Raw genomic sequence first — 17,583 nt, 5'->3', positions numbered from 1 at the left:
AAAGCAGTCAAGGAATCTTAAACGCATCATAAAGGCACCTGAGTCTTGCAAAGATTATATCATTTACAAGGGAAATCAGTGATAGAGAAAACCTGAACTACTTCATTCATAAGGGCAGAGCATAATATGTTGTTTCTTTTCAGAACTGAAGGTCAATTCGGATTCTGATCAGTTTGAAATCATACTTGAGATACAAATTCTTTAGATTTCATACTCTAGAACTTTTAATATCACTCAGTATTATTTAGATGTACTTAAAGTGTTTGGTTTTTTTTCTTAATTAAAAACAAAAATGGTAATTGTGTCCACAAGATTACCGTCCAACCGTAAACATGACAACAGTGCAGTTACTGTGTGCCTCTTCTCTCCTTCCCTGCTCTTTATCCAGTAATACAGTACCGGAAAAATCAAAGAAAATCATTCTGTATCTGAAAGCAGCAACAATATCCAGCTGAGTCAAAAGAAAACTTCATTGCTCTGGTTGGTGGGTAGAGAGAGGCTGCATGTAGGTTGTCTCCACACTGAGTCAAATTTTATTCCAACAGAAAAGAGCTGAAAAACCCAGAGACGTTTTATCTTTCTTTTGTTCACCCTGAGAGCCTCCAGTTCTCTGCTAAATACCTTACACACTGTTCTTTGCTATAAATAATATAAATGTTTTAAAAAAATTAAATTAGGCTAAAAGACCACAAGAGGCTAGAAGAAAAAGAATAAATTATAGTATTTGGAAAATTTTGAAAATAACTTATAAAGTTAAATGTATCTGTGCTTACACTCCTATTGCCAAATAAGTAATTTATATATGTAAATGTGGAAAGATGTATCATTTAGTTTTCAGTCATGAAGTTGTTTTATTGGCAAGTAGAAGACATTACCTGGTAACTAGGTACAAGCAGGAGAAATGATCAAACATACATAGAAACACACCATTATAAAACTGATTTGATAGAGATCTCAAATTATTTCCGTTGAAAGTAAATTAATGCACTTTTTCACTGATCATTTTACCATTACCTTGAAAGTACATATGTCTCCTGAAAAGTAATTTGCTAAATCTATATTATGAACTGGGATAGATTACTGCTTCAGAACATCTGGTCCATCAGAAGCACAGAATTGACTTCTTATTGCTATAGTGGTCAGCAACTGTCAGTGTTCTTAAAACAAAGTAATTAAAGCTAAAGGAAAAAGAGAAGTGAAGAAAGAAGTAGCAGAGAAGGTAGACAAAACAAGTATTTTTCTAAACAGAATGACAAGGTGCCTTCTGAGTAATAAGATGCAATACATTAGGTTTGCCCAATGAAAATGTTTATGCACCTATATATATTCTGAATTTTGATCCTTTTTCTCTCCTCTCTACCTAAGTTCTGTAGCAAAGCTGTTGCAACTCGATACATTTGCTGAATACAATCATATCTGCAGATCTGAAAGTCAGAGATAAACATTATATATGGCTTAATTTTAACCTGGTTTGAACTCAATCAGACTCTGTAGTAAGATCTGAAAATTTTAGAAAGATCATTATTTTATGGAACAGAGAAGTCACATTTTCAAATTACACTAGTACAGGAATAACATATAGGAATTTTCCAGCTATGTTTTAGATAATATCACCCACCTATTCATAGAATTGTTAAGAATACTGAGAAATTGTAATTTTGTCATCAAAAAAAGTTCACACATTTTAAAAGGTGACCATTGTATAAATTATGTGTCACAAGCATCAGTAAGTGACTGCTGTGAATTTCAGTAGTAATTTAACATGGCTCTGCTGTCCCAAAGGGTATCTATATATAACATGTAAGTCCTCACACACAGTGAATACCATTAGAACATGAGGTCTGTTTGCCAAGTGTAAGTGATGTGCCAGAGTGTTTTGAGATCAGAGGAAACTGGGATACCTCTAACTCCAGCTAAAAGCAACTGAAGCTTCCTTCTGGGCCTATCACAGCTCAGGATTTGTGAAGCCCCACTATTCTGGCCTGAGATTTCCTGAGGGGCTGCAGCAGCATGTGACACAGCTCTGGAAACCTTAAGAATTACTCAAACTTACATTACATAATCAGCAGAGGTTTGTAGGTTGAAGAAGGATGTACCCCCATGTGTACCCCTCTGATTTAAAGATGACTACTGTTAAAGAAAGTTGTGGTTTACAAAACACAGTGTAAGACAGTGAAGTACATTGTAAGTAGGATTTGTTGAATATGATCTCTAATATTTAACAAACATTTCTCAGCAAATTTCTCCAGATAATTCAGAAATGTCACTTCCCTGCTGCAACACTGGGAAATAAATTTATCAGGAGACAAGAAGGTACTTTCAAAATATGATAGTGCTAATGTTATTTACTCTAATATTATAATAATATATATAACTATAATAATATAATAATATTATTGCTATGATGATCCATGATTATTATTAAATATAATAGCATTATTATATAATTATATAATATATAATATATAATATAATTATATAATAGGATTAGTAAATTTTTCAAAATCAAAGATTCATCAAGAAAAAACATTCCTGACCTTTCCTGTGAACTAAAAGTACTGTATAAGGGTAAGTATGAAGCAGTGGAGTTTCAGTGGAGATTTAAACCCAATACATCCTGCACTGCTTGCAAAGCATTCAGTGTGTTCCCACCCAGGGAAAAGAAGAAAAAAAAAAAGCTTAATTTCAGAGGTATTTTGACCCATTTTATAATTTCATAAGGATTATGAGATATTTATAGATAGCAAACGAGGGAATTCAACCTAACGGTTTTCATTAGGTTGAAGCAACAAAAGTACCATAGATAGTTGCAAATATCTTTTTATAACTGCTGAAAACACAAGTTCCACAAAGTTTCTGAAATAATACCTTGGTTTAAAGTTTCATAGTTGAACCATGACACATGTAATTGGGTAACCAGTGTTCCAATACAAGGAGTTTTAATCTTCTACTTCCTTTTATTTAAAATAATATATTCACAATTGTTAAATGGTCTTCTCCAGATTAGACAACTGAAAATCTAAATTAAACAGACAATGAAAATTTGTTCAAAATCAAAGAAAGCAGATTGTGTAATTTCATTACACAAAATGATTGGGGTTATTATGTCAGTTATGTAAACAACTCGAAATGCTCCTACTCTATTTCTCCAATATATTTGTTAATAAATATGCATACTTTTTCTTAGAGTTTAGATTAATTTATAAAATTGGTTTTTAATGCATAATAGTATGTAACTAACCATGTTGATACAATACCTGGCTACACACACTCCCAAAGTTGCCATTAAAATTATGAGGAAACACTGTAAAATATTGAAGGGGACTTTGCAACAGCTACAGCTAAACTACAAAAGCTTTAGCTATGACATATGAAAAGATTTAGTTCAGTTACCACAAGTTTAAAAGAAAATCCTTCAATCAAACATGAGAGAAGGTACTTTTAACAGAAGTCTTGGACTACCCCTGCCCTTGCTGTTGAAACTATACTGAACAGAACTGTGCTTTTAATGGTCACCTTTTACTTGTTTCCTTTTGCAGTCACAAATTAGTAAGAAACAAAAAATAGAACAAATATGAACTAAAAATAAGGGATTCATTTGCAGCAAAATAAAATGCAATAGCTAAGGAAGAGAAGCGTATTTGCCTTGCAGCAGTATGGTATGCCAGTGAGAAATATCAGCAGCTCGAGTTGCAGCTCAGAGAGACTTTCTCAAATGACACTGGCCCACCTGCTGTATGTCATTTTACAGCAATTCCATGAGCATTTGAATACAATGGAATGCTCATCATCTTCATGTAAAATGCATGACAAAAATCCCTCTACTTAAATTGCATATTACCATGAGCAGGAATAAGGAAGGTGGGTTTTTTTTCCACAGTTTGTATAAAAATAAAACAGGTAGAAATCCTACACCTAACTTACTTAACATTTGGTAAGATTTTTGAACATTGCAGCAAAAAATGGAAATAGGGGAAAACTATATTCTCAAATAAAAGAAATAACAAAAATAAATAAAGTTTAAGGAATACCTTTTAAATGCATAACAAAAATAAACGCTGTTTTACCCTGTGCATATCAAGGGCACATACTGTCAGGAAACTGGAGGCCTGTAGGACCAAAAAATATTGTAGTTTGAAAAGGAGCATTTCTAGAAGATGAAGACAAAAATGAGTAATTGTATTCCTCCATTATGGTCATGTTTTACAGTATGCAATCTATTAATAAATCTTAAAACTTTCTTAGATCAGATGATTAAAAAGCGGGGACTGTGATACTAATAAGAGCTTTGGAAATGATCAAAGACTGAATCTTAAGTCTATGCGGCAAATGGTAGAATGTATAATAAAGAAATTCCTTGTATTCCCACAAATATGCACAAGGTAAAGATAAAAAAATTATTATTCAAGAAAGTGGGGTCAAAGAAGACACCTTCCCACTATGGAGTCATGAAGGGAGGGTAAACAAGCTTTCACTCAACAAACATCACTACGTTATAAAAATAACTTGTGATTATATTTGATCACAAAGCAAAAGGAGAGTAACAGATGAGGCTGTACAACCCTGTGCCATACAGAGATACTACTGCTGCAAGCTATCTGAAATCAAAGTGGCTGCTCTATTTTACACCATTTGAGAAATTAAAAGTAATTAGCTTTTGAGAAATAAGAATTAGTTTCACAAAGTCAAAATTAACAGTTCCTCCTTTCCTACTCTATCTTTGTATCAGACAATGGTTGCCTTATATGTGGAATTATTACCATCCAGACAGTGGGAGAGAACATCACTTCAGTTTTGACATATAGAGGTATCAATGCTGAATTTTCTGTCTGGATCCTAGGCAGTTCTTCCACATTGCACCTCAGCCCTATATACAAGAGCATCCCACTAAAAAAAAAATTTACTATTGAACATTACTATTACCTTCTGCATTTTTTTTCTATATTTTCATATAATAGTAATGCAAAAATCTACATCCCAGCTGTCTATGAGAAACAGACACTTTCTTTAAGACAGCTTTGGACTCATTTGTTCACTTCTGTGGGAGATAAAAGTTTTGATTTTCTCGTAGAAGATTTTACTTTACAGTAAAGACTTAGCCATTTTGGTATTTAAAAACAACAGAACATAATCGGATTACTGAGAGTTTAGAAGCGCTTTCACATCCCATACTTTACATGCATTTTTAATAACGATTTGTTATTACTGTTCTGTAATATGGAAATCCATATTATTGTTAATATTGCACAAATTCACAGCTAATCACATTATAGTACCAAAGGAACAATTATAGTATGTGAATGTGTATAAAGATTAATATACATATCCTAATAAATCTCAGCTGACCCATTAATGTATAATGGGCCCAAAGGAGGCCTCATATCCTAAGTATACAAATGGCACATTTCTTTCCCCCTCCCCTCCTTTCTTCATTTTGTTTTATATGTACAAACTGCCATAAAAAGGAAAATTAAGCCATACAAAACCACTCTCAAACATCAAGAGGCTAATCAACAGCACAAACCACTTTCTTTTCTTATTATACCACAAGAATCACACTAATATTTGACATGCATGTACAATGAGTTGTTTTTTTCTACTCTTCCTTTTGAGAATAAGGCTTCTGAAGTACTGGACAGGCATCCATACCACATGCACTCTGGAACAAATAGCTATTACAAGTGGGTTAAGGGAGGAACTTTCAGTTTTAATTGTAAAACATAATGGCTTGTTCTCGGTTTGGGGGGGGGGGGATACCTTCAGCTGTTTCAATTAAGTCTCTTGTAGCTTAAAATGAAAGAAGAAAGAGACAAATGATCTTTTTTTGCTATGTAAGATATGCCTTACAATATCACTACCTAGTGACAACTCCTTGTCCTCCTGTCACATCCTGTCCCTTAGACCATGCTACAGAAAAGCAATTTTCTGCCTCAAAAGCACTCTATTTTTTAAAAGTTTGTCTCTGGGCAATTTTCAGGTCTACTAGAGCTGCACAACTGTATACAGATGAGAAAGACCCAAAATAGGGCAATTTATTTGATTCTTCCTCTTCAAAACATTTAGCTGAGATTGCATATCCAACAGAGAAACCCCAACAAGAATATTCAGAGATGACCTGCAGTGACACACATCTTTTTTCCACAAAAAATTTGCATTAAACATCTTTTCCAGACTCCTCAGATAGTCTAGATTTGACTTTTGTTTAATGTGACCTTTAACACAAACATTTCCCAGGATATTAGCAGCTAATTTCTTTTTTAAAGGAGATAGTAAGAACTGGTCAGTTAAATAAAACACTTATGGAGTTTTTCAGAAAAAGGAATAGGTTTTTTTGTGGGCGCTTTTTTTTTTTTTTAAATTGTGCATTCATTTGAATCCAGTTTCTCTCTTGTTAGAAAGTAAAGAACCACTTGGATGGGAAAATACATCCTCCAAGTCTTCAACTCCTGGTAACTTAGCATTTATCAACGCCTGAAGCTAGTTTGACTTCAGTATTCCCCTGGTACAGCTCTGCCCTGCCACAGTAAGGGCACTTCACAACAGAGCACAGGCCTCGCCTTTATAACCATCCACAAGTTAAAAACTACTTTACCTGCACGAAAGTTTTCAAGGAATTAGGATAGCTTCGGGATCTCGAGCTTAGTTTGCTATGAATGTAACATTCACTGGTGTATTGTCTGAGGCAAAAAAACTTGATAATATTTTTGAAACTTTTCAGGAAGCTAGATAAATTTTGAAATCTGAAAACAAATAAACCACAGGCTCCTCAATGTTCAAAATTACGTTCAAATTTCATATATATAGTTTTGAAAATTTTAAACCAGACTGATAGCTCATTTAGCCCTAAAGACATAAATTTATCAATTTAATTTCTCTATTGCTGTCTTTTTTAATTGAAGGATATGTACATTTAACTTCAGAGTTTCATGCTGGCATTGAAATCAATTATGTATTAAAAATCACTATTAATATTTGCACCAGAAAATAATCAAGCATAAAGTATATCTATAACCATACATGGTTCTGATTAGCAGATTAGACCCCATCAGCTAAAGCATGGATTTTCTTTGCTAATACAGTAAATACCTTTGGTATGAATATATTTTGAATTTTTCTTTACCTGGCATGTGAGTATATTTAAAAATTGACTGAAAGGGTGTTATGATCAGGTTCTTTAAATTATTAGACACATGCCTCTGACCAAATTAAGATGCAAAATGAGACCATATGGTGAAGTAAATAGTATGGATTTTTATCTAACAGTAAGTGTGAGGCAGAGATAGAAAGAAATCAGAAAAAGAGAGAGAGGGAGAGAAAGAGTAACAGAGAGACAGACTAAGTAGAAAAAATATCACCACTTTGTGGATTCTGAGAGCATCCCATTGATTCTTTTCTTGTGGTCTTCTTGATTATGAGAGTTTCAGTCTTGCCAAAGTGATGGTTGCAGTCTGGATCTGCTGAGGGAAGCCCAGAGTGGTGAGGGAAAAGGCCTAGGTGGTGAAAGAAGAATTCTGTGCTGGTAAGGGAAATCCCATGTGTTGAGGGAAGGGGGCCTTGTTGAACTTCATGAAGTTTCCATCAACCCACCTCTCAAGCCTGTCAAGGTCCCTCTGATGGTATCCTTTCCCTCCAGCATGTCGACTGCACACAGCTTGGTGTTGGCAGACTTGCTGAGGGTGCGCTGAATACCACAGTCCATGTCACCGACATAGACATTGAACAGTGTCGATCCGAACACTCACACCCCTGAGGATTGCCACTTGTCACTGGTCTCCACTTGGAAACTGAGCTGTTGACCACAATTCTTTGAGTGCAGACATTCAGTCAACTTTTTATCCACTGAGTGGTCTATTCGTCAAATCCATGTCAATTTAGAGTCAAGGATGTTGTGTGGGACAGTGTCAAACACTTTGCACAGGTCCAGGTAGATGACATCTGTTGCCCTTCCCTTGTTCACCACTACTGTAACCCCATCTTAGAAGACCACTAAATTTGTCAGGCATGATTTGCCTTTAATGAGGGCATGTTGGTTGTCACCTATCATCTCACTTTCTATGTGCTTTAGCACATTATCCTCTAGTACAGAAATATATCCGCTTCATTTGCACAACTCACTTGATTAACTTTTGCTCCAGAAACACTACCAGGCTGCTGCGTTGCACCTACACAATCATGCACTTGGCCCTGAAGACAGAATTTGCTTCCTGTTGTGTCTGTCTGAATTTGCCTTTATACCAGCCCACAGAATCTGTGCAGACACACATAAACTAGACTGTATTGTAGATAAGAGAAATATACCACCAGCAGAATGCAGAATTTGATTGAAGGCAAATCAGATTTCCAGATATGCTTAAATTCATGCTTTAAATTAGTGAAGAAGAAATTTGTTGGCATATATTGCTGCGGACACATAAGGGAAGAAGACCTTTGCGATTTAGTCCATTATATCTGCAAGTGCTAATGTTGTCTTAGCATATATTGTATTTGGTTCCTGAGCTGGCACTGGAAAATGTGGTAACTCAACTGTGTATAGTGTAACAGAGACAGAGATGAATAAAACTGTAAACCATGAAAACTTTGAAAGTGGTTGAAGTGATACACTAAAAGAAGAATATTATTGTTTTAAACTATCTTCATCTCTGATGTCTGCTTTAGACTTCTTGAATATTTAGCTGTGCAAGAAACTCATTAATGTACATCTAGCTGACTGGCAAACCTTCAGTTTGGTTGCTGGTTGCTGTCAGTTGGTCACAGCTCACTGATGATTCAAAAGTCTAAGTGCAAACTGATGCTCTATTCATTTCAGTTTTACAGTAATGCTATGGCTATGTCAATCAGAAGTTTTCAGGAACAAAAGCAAGAAACTGGTAATGAAAAAAATCTCCTTGGCCTTAAAGTCTTCATTTTTGCCTAGTAATTGCATTCTATCTGTTTGTATATTTTCAGTATTTTGGTATGGCTTCCTAGAATATGTTCAAAATCAGAGGATATTATTTAAGCTAAAGAGTCACAGGAGTTACTTCACAGTAAATCTGACTATTGCCAATCCACTTTGATAAAATGCATGTAAAGTTTCTGCAACTGAGCCTTATATAGTCAAGGGTCCAGAATGCCTTTTAAACCTACTTTTGCAAAGCAAACAGAAAAGCATGCATAGAAGAACTGTATACTTGACAAAAAGAGATAGAGTACTGAAGAAGAAATCCTGCCCCTAAATGAATGATTCATGTCCCTGACATGAATCATAACCCTGACATGAATCTCTGGATTCATGTGATGCAAAGTATACTGTAGGATATAGAAGATATCTTTTTTTCCTTACTAGTTGAAATTAAAAAAAAAGGAAAAAGAGAAAAAGAGAAGAAGAGAAAAGAGAAAGGGAAAGAGAAAAAAGAAAAGAGAAAGGGAAAGAAAGAGAAAGAGAAAGAGAAAGAAAGAGAAAGAGATAGAAAAAGAAAATAAAAAGAAAAAGAAAATAAAAAGAAAAATAAGAAAAATAAAAATAAAAATAAAAATAAAAGAAAAGAAAAAGAAAAAGAAAAAGAAATAGAAAAAATATTTCCTTCCAAAGGCTTGTATCTGTAACATGTAAAACGAAAGAAAATCCTAATTCTATTTTATGTGAGTTTTAGGTAACTTTTTTTAAGTCAATGTATTCTTTGTTACAAGAAATCAATGTCTTAAGTTGAAAGGTGTTTTTCCAATGACTATTCAGTAAAAAATGCAGCAGCAGTCCTTAAAACTGAGACCAGGGCTTCTCCTTTCTTCTCCATGGAGACTATACTAACCACAAGGCTGCAGTTGTACTTCTTCTGATCCTTCTATTCCCTTTCATTTTCCAAAGTTTCTCAACATTAGTGATGAATACAGGAGACTTCTCTAAGAATGGTGTCTAGTCTGTGCGTCTAGGTGGAACTTGTTCAGAAGCTCAATTCCCTTATGACCCTCATGATGGGAAGGCCTATGTCTGCCACCAGAGGCACACAGGTATGTGCAAGGACCAGAATTCTAAGGTTATGAATGGCAAGTGAGTCAAAGCTTAAGTTTAGCTATGAATATGGGCATCCTTAACCTTGTGAATGTTCTCACAGTTACTCTACTTCTAGTCAGCTGCAACTTCTGCTCTGACAAAGACACCTCTTTGTACTCTTTGTAGCCGAAGAACATGAGATTTGTGACACATTTCTTATCCCCACACTTTCTCCTGACCAGTAGGCCTGACTCCTTTTAGTTTCTTATGCTGAAACTTGTTGCTTAGTTCACAGCACAGAATACAGAACTGGGTGCCAGTCCAAGCACCAGATATTTGAAATCTAAGTGATGTCGTCATTCTCTGTGGTACTCATACATGAGTCCCTTATTACAGTCATCGTAAAATGACAAAATTCACAGTTTGATAATTCCAAACCTTTAGTTAAAAATGCATCTAATCTGAAACAAAATTAAAATCAGAATCAAATTTCTTACAGACACAAAATAGAAAGCAAAGAAAGAGAAACAAAAAATAGAAAGCATATTTATGAAATATCTTTTCTTCCCTCCCCTTGCAGCAAGATATCTGAATAACAACAACTTTATTTCAACTTTGCTGTGTAACTCTAAGCAAGTAACAAGAGTATATGCATAATAACTTCAACCTGGATGTTTGAATAGTAGATCAGACAGCTAAGGAATTACCCAAGAGTATTACCACATGAATACCTTGTGCTTCCTAAATGCTGTCACTCAGAAGGCTTCTGGCATCTCTTCTGAGCCCTCTCATTTACTTTCTTTACACAGTAGCTTTCATAGAGGAAATAGCACCACCATTCATATTCTAAAGCTTTTCTTGTATTCTATCAAATCATATAATCAAAATTATATTTCCTTTAGGAAAAGAATAATTTATCTTCATGATTTGTATGTGTGCATATAATAGTTTTTTATTTGTTGCAATGTGCTAAAGTTATTTTAATAGCACATCTGATGAATCACAGACATGTTATTCAAGTATTTACCAGCATTTTTGTGATTTCTATATGAATATTTTGATGACTCTGAATTATTTATTAATGTCTTTCCGTTTTGAACATTTCATGTAAACCCTAAGATTATCTCAGTTGCTCAAAGCATGGTGCTAAAAACACAAATGTTGCTGATTCAATCGTATGGGTCATTCACTTATTGAGAGTTGGATTCGATGATCCTTGTGGGTCCCTTCCAGCTCAGAAAACTCTGTGAAATCTGTGAAATGCTAAGCAATCACTGACTAGTCTTCTCTATTCTTATTGGTTAATAAGACTTACACGTGAGCAGTTGGGATGATCTAGCTAAATAATCACTATAAAATCTCAAGTTAACATTGGTAATTCACTTTACTACATTTTCTAAGATAAAACTTTGGGCAGGAAGAATTGTTTTGCAATTGGAACAAACAAAAGATCCAAAATGGAATTAAAAATCATAGTCTAGTTCATGAAAATCTGCTGTTTAGTTAAAAAACCCCAACATTTTGTCAGAGACTGATAATGGTTAATGGCTTAAACATTGTTAAGATCACCAAAAGCAAACTGCAAAGAAATAGCTGCTCATATATGGAAGCCCACCCCTCCCTGAATATGCCTACTGATTTGGACTGTAAAGGGACCTTGAGATAAGATAAGCTGGAACTGTTGTCTGACTATCCCAGGTGCAGAAGAGCATGCATACCTGAAGCTATAAACTGGGTTTCCAGATAAGGGAAGAGGCTGATAAGAGGCAAATCTTGTGAGATGAGATAGTCCTCTTATCATGCCGTGATGACTTAGCTGTGAAAACCCCTACAGGGAGCACAGAGGACATTCATACCTAGCCTGAGCTATTCATGTCAGGTGATGGACCATAATGGGCCATGATTGATTCAACTACACTGACAGCTGCAACATGTTAGAAGGTGCCAAAGACTCATGAAATGTCCCGTGATCCAGTATTACATAACTCAAGGGTGGTCTTTCTACCTAGCTTCTGCTTAATATAAACCTCATGAAGAAAAGGAGTCTCTTCCCCCACCACTTGAGAGATACAACCACTGGGAAGACCAGAAGACAACCAAACAGGATGTTGGAATCTATGGAGTGGTGATATCTTTTTTTCTACTTAATCTGTTTCTCTGTCACTCTCTCTCTCCCCATCTCTGTCTTTTCCCTGTCTCTCTCTCCTTCCTTGAACACCTCATTTACTGTTCAATAAAATCTATACTATTGACTTTGGCAAATGGTCTTGTTTGTAACTTAATTCAGGCAGAGGCATCTCTAATAATTTTAATAATCAAATTGTAACACATTTGTGGAAAGTTTTTTGTTTTTTTTTAATTGAGTTGTCTCTTACTCCTAATGGCAGCATGGGGATTCCAGCTACTTCTTATCTCTTTTAATGCCTACATATTTTAGCCTTACCCAAGGTGTGTCCTATCTCTTTTCATTTCGTAATTTTCCAGCTGGGTGATTGTCAAGAGTTAAGTAAATCAGAGAAAAAAAAGTTTTACAGATAATTAAGACCCTATGAGTTTCAAGGATGGAGATCCAAATTAATATCCCCGGGGAGAGGAATGTGGATAGGAGATGGCTGGGCTACGCAGCATTCAGGGACGTGCAGAGTAAGCACAGCTCTGTTGTTTCTCAGGCAAAGAGGGTAATAAGAGGAATAGGGAAATCAGGGTTGCAGTTGAAATTGGTGACCTTAGAGTACAAAGAAAAAAAGATTTCTAAAGGAAAGCTGGGTTTATTAGTTCCAGCTCCTGAAGCATCATGTTTCTACTAGCTGGCAGTTTGTGACTTTTCTATGATTCGAGTTTCGTCAGATTCCTAAGAGTTTAGACACAAGCAAAACAAAAATTAGGAAAAATCATAAAGATTCAAAGAACAATGTACATTCTTTTACAGCTAAGTCCTTTACTTAGAGGAGATCAACACTACTTAAGACTAATGATAGTTTATACTTCTGAAAGTTAATGCAGTGTGCAAAATCAACTGATATCTGAACTGCATTGCAAGGAAGTGTCCTCATAAAGCTTCATATTTGGTTCAGAGCTACAGGCTTCAAAAGGGTAAACTTGCCTTTAACAGTTCTGTGTTAGAGCTTAGGCCAAATTTTTTTACCAAACTCCTTATACATAGTTGAGGATTTAAGAAAAACAATAAAGTGATCAGAGGTGGATTAATCCCACCTGACACAAACCCAAGAATGTATTTAATCTTCTTCATGTAAAGGGAGTATTTTTAAGTATATCTATGAGATATTTAATACACTTATTTACCAATTTACAACTCTCAATTTTATTGAATTAAGCTCTCTTACCCTTTGTAAAATGTCAAATTTGAACAAAATATCAAATATGTGCAAAATGCACTAGGTGCAGCATATTACTGAATCTAGAACCATCTGGTAGATCACACTGAAGTACATGGTAGTATGAAAGAAATTAAACCAGGAAAAAATAATATCACAAATTATTAGCATGCTTGTTCATTTCTTTCTAATTACTAATGTGGATGTAGCCAAGAGTAAAAAAGCCACCTTTTTTTGTCTAACAGATACGCACCGAGAAATAGTAATGACTGTATTTGATCCCCTCTGATCAGCTAGATCCCCTAGAAAGCTACTGCACTCTTAGTGAGGATAAAGCAGTTGCTGTGGTCCCAACAGAACTTATGATCACCCAATTAACTTACTGGTATACCAGCTGCTCTTGCAAGATTTCAAAAAGTGTCATTCATACTTAATGAATTCTGAATCGTATGCCTTTACTTGGAATCTTGCATGAGACGAAGAAAATCTGAGTCTTTAATTGTTGGACTGTGTATAGTTCTGTCCTATGCATTTTAAAGGAAAGCAGCAACGTATGCAAAATATCATAATACGATCAAACAGCAAGTTATTTCATAAAGCTTTTAAAAATCTATGGAGCGTCCTCTAAAGACATAAAAAATGAGCTGACTGACAAATTTAGAATGAAAACATGGTTAAAGAAGACCTTTCTCAAAAGATGAATGCTTTGAAACTCTAACCTCCACTCATTTTTTAAATGGTGTGCAACATTTTTATCATACGTCACCACACTAAATGTTATAGTATGTGCTATAGGTATCATGATGTTACTAGAAGAAAAGCTGTAGAAAATGTATTCATGCAATGCATTTTTTTTAAGCTGTTATTACAATGATTTTGTACTAGACTGAAGACTTATTTCACTTCTAAGAGATTCACACAAATCCTCAAAACTAAGCCTGATACTGATTTACCTGCATATCCAAATGCTACACCCCAAAGTAGTAAGAAGCCCCAACACCATCACGTAGTTTATGCAGAGACAAAGCAAGAACATTGATAGAGCATAGAAATTTATGCAATTCTACTAAATTCTTTCTGTCTTCCTTCTCTTCTCCACTCTGCCCCGATTACTAGCAGTCAAGGAAATCAATGACAATCCTAACATACAGCTGAGGAACTTGTAAATAGCACCACTGCTCACTTTTTAAGCAGTGAGATAGATACAGAAGATACACCAGCCTTTCCTTTCCCTGGAAGCATTCCATTGATGAGAAGACATTATTTTATTAGGTTGGTGCCATGATAACGTTCCTATTAATATTTCTTTTGAAGAAGCTCTGGTCCTTTAAACTGACATACTTCAAGTACACATATGGTTAAGAAAAAAAATTAAAAAAATCAAATATTACTTATCACATAGTCATAAATGATACATCACAGTTCTCTGACTGTAGTCTGGATAGAAGATAATTGCAATAACATAGTTAATACTGAAAGGCAGCTGTCTAAGTGACTCTTTATATCAGAGTCTTAGTTTTAATACATGTAATCCTTAAAGAATTTCCAGTCTTAGATCCTGCACATATTTACAGCTTCCAAATTGTTCCAAGCCAGGTAAAATATTTTTTGTATCTGAGCATGTACTTTATAAAGTTGTGTGTTACGATACCATAAATATTCCTGAGCCACGGGTGGCTATTTCACTATCTGGTTTCAACACTGAAAATCTGTTAAGCCATACTGGATCTCTCAAGCAGGATAAATCTGCTGAGATAGCCTTAAATGACCTGAAAACATTTTCAGTACTGAACTATGTAATTTAGACAGCCTTATGGAACAGCTACAGTTACAACATCATTCCTGGACTGCCCTGTAGGTATCAGAATTTCTGCAGTGATGTGATTTCACTGTAAGCCTACTTCCTAAACCAGAAGGGTCCCAGAACAAAGCCTCTAGCTATCTTCCTTAATTCCTACACTTGGGAAAGTTTCATCTTGCCATATTTGGGGTGTTATGATAAATTTATACCATTCCAGACTATTTAGCCATCAGAAAGTAACGGGATGAGAGGACTGATTCCTGTTTGCTGTCAGGAAGTACTTCTCTGTAAGAGAGTATCTTGAAAGACTGGTTCTTATAGTTTGAAGAGGTAGTACATGGTATTGTTCTATACATGCTTATAAGTCTAGAGAAATAAGTGTCATTAAATACCTCAACTTATTATTAAAAAACCCCAAACAATTACAACCAACACCTGCATATGTGGGAGTTTTTATACTTCGAAAAACTGGAAATCCTTCAGGTCAACAAAATTTTTTGAAACAAGTTGCTTTGGGCTAAGGAACTGCTTTTCCCATGTGGTCACTCACCAATATTTATGAGGGAAGGTCACTTGGAATGCCACCAGCAGATGAAAAAACAAGAAAGAAAGAAAGTTTTTCTGTCTTCACTGAGCTGGCTGATTTTGCCAAAATGATAACCGACATTGACATTACACAAGGGAAAGGTTGTAGTCTCACAGTTGCAGCTCGGCTGCAGAAACAAAACAAAAACAGAAATAAAAACATATGTGTATACTTTTCAAATAAATGTAGTGCCAAAACATTAAAACTCTGATCTCTGGAATATAAATAATGCTTTAATCTTGGCTTTGAAATAGTTATCTCAAATCTACTTTAAAAAAGACCCCTAAGAAATCGAATGTTCTTCTGTAAAATTAATCAATCACTTTGAGGATTTAGTGGAAAGTAATGGCCATAAACATCTTATGTGCTCAGCTGGTGGTAGAAGGCAGACAAAAATTACAATTCTGATAAAAATAAGGAAAAGCTGAGATTTGAAGTGAAGATTGCATGCAGAATACATGACAGAGAATGACAGGAAATTTTATAGGTGAACATGGCTATAGCTGAACATGGCCTACAGAAAACTTAAGGGAAAATTGAAGGATTAATGAGAGATTCTTATTTATTTATTTATTTATTTATTTAATTTTCCTAGCATCTGTGTGAATTATTACCTATACGTCTGGTACGTCCTAAAAGAAAAAACTGTGATGAATAAATAAACAGCTCTAGAAATCTTCAATAGGGTCCTTTACCTTGCAGGGAATATTATCATTGGCTTTTGATACAATTTCTGCTGCAGGGAAAGACTTTCAAAGCTCAGAATGCTGAAGTATTGCCAGGCGCTCAAAGACCCCCTGCTGTGCGCGTCAAACTAAGAAATCTCTCTGAACTTGTCGAATTAAAAGTCATCTCTCTCTCTCTGCAACCCCTGCATGAGCTGTGAAGCTCTGTCCTCATTTTTTTTAGGCCTTCCATGATAAACAAATGGAGCCTGAAGCATCTTTATTCTTTTCAGGCACATAATTAAAATTCTTTTAAAAATGTAATTGAAGGCAATGAATTTCAAAAGGAGGTTCTAGTTAACAACGAGGTTGGAACAGTTTCAGTAGGCCATACTGCTTTATCATTCAATTTGTTTCAAAGGTGAAAGCAAAACAGCTTGTTATGATCCTGGGTGTCTTTTTTTTTTTTTTTTTCTTTTTTTTTTTGTTTGTACATCAAGAGGTTGCTCCAAACTTAAACATCTCAGCAGGATTTATGCTTTCTGGAATGTCATAAGACTTAATTACTGAAAGAGCAAAGAGGAGTATATTATTAAAATATGAACAAAGCAGAAAGTATTCTTGGTTTCTCAAAATCATTATTTATACATCCCCTAAAAATTAAAGAATATACTTATTGAAGAATTTGTATTTTTTTGGCTACCCTCTTTCATTCATCCAAATAATTGTAAATATTCTCAACCTTACAATTTTCAAAAATCTGATAATGAATAGAATGCTAATTTTCTGTGATGACTACTGCTGCAAAACATTGTAAGGTATTTTTGATGTTGCCAAGAAAAGAGCAAGTGTTGATACAATCAATGATTTCAAATTAATGTAAAAGGAATGAAAAACTATTTCATTGGATTTGAACTACAGGTATTATCACACAAAATTAAGTCAAAAGTAGTAGGAGACAGAACAGCTTTCCAGAAAGTTGTCTATAAGGTGACTTCCTAGAGAGCTCAAAATCTAAACCAAACTTTTTTGAATATCTGTTTTAGGGTGTTTTTCAGTATCCCTCTGTGTTGAAAGCAAAAATCTTCAGTTTTCACCTGTTTTTTTTTTTCCATGCTGTGTTTTTAAAACCGTTACTTCTGGCTATAAATGACCATATGAAATGTATTTTTTTAGAGTTTTTCCCTAAAGAGACTAGGCATTGAGATGTTTGAAGGAAAATTATT

General features: G+C 34.9%; 1 protein-coding gene across 33 annotated transcripts in view; it reads right to left on the bottom strand.

Annotated features, from left to right (window-relative positions):
• Positions 1 to 17,583, bottom strand: part of TENM3 (teneurin transmembrane protein 3) — a 1,314,794-nt gene that overhangs the window by 797,023 nt on the left and 500,188 nt on the right. For 29 of the 33 annotated variants that reach the window (XM_064652558.1, XM_064652559.1, XM_064652557.1 and 26 more), the window contains one exon: positions 15,657 to 15,819. The exons of the other annotated variants lie outside the window; for them this stretch is intronic. The gene's annotated coding sequence lies outside the window, so the exon portion shown is untranslated. The remainder of the gene's footprint in view (positions 1 to 15,656; positions 15,820 to 17,583) is intronic. 33 annotated transcript variants of the gene reach the window in all.

This window comes from Pseudopipra pipra, chromosome 4 (assembly GCF_036250125.1).
Source record: "Pseudopipra pipra isolate bDixPip1 chromosome 4, bDixPip1.hap1, whole genome shotgun sequence".
Classification (NCBI taxonomy): domain Eukaryota; kingdom Metazoa; phylum Chordata; class Aves; order Passeriformes; family Pipridae; genus Pseudopipra; species Pseudopipra pipra.
This window is presented reverse-complemented; position numbering and strand designations above follow the sequence as displayed.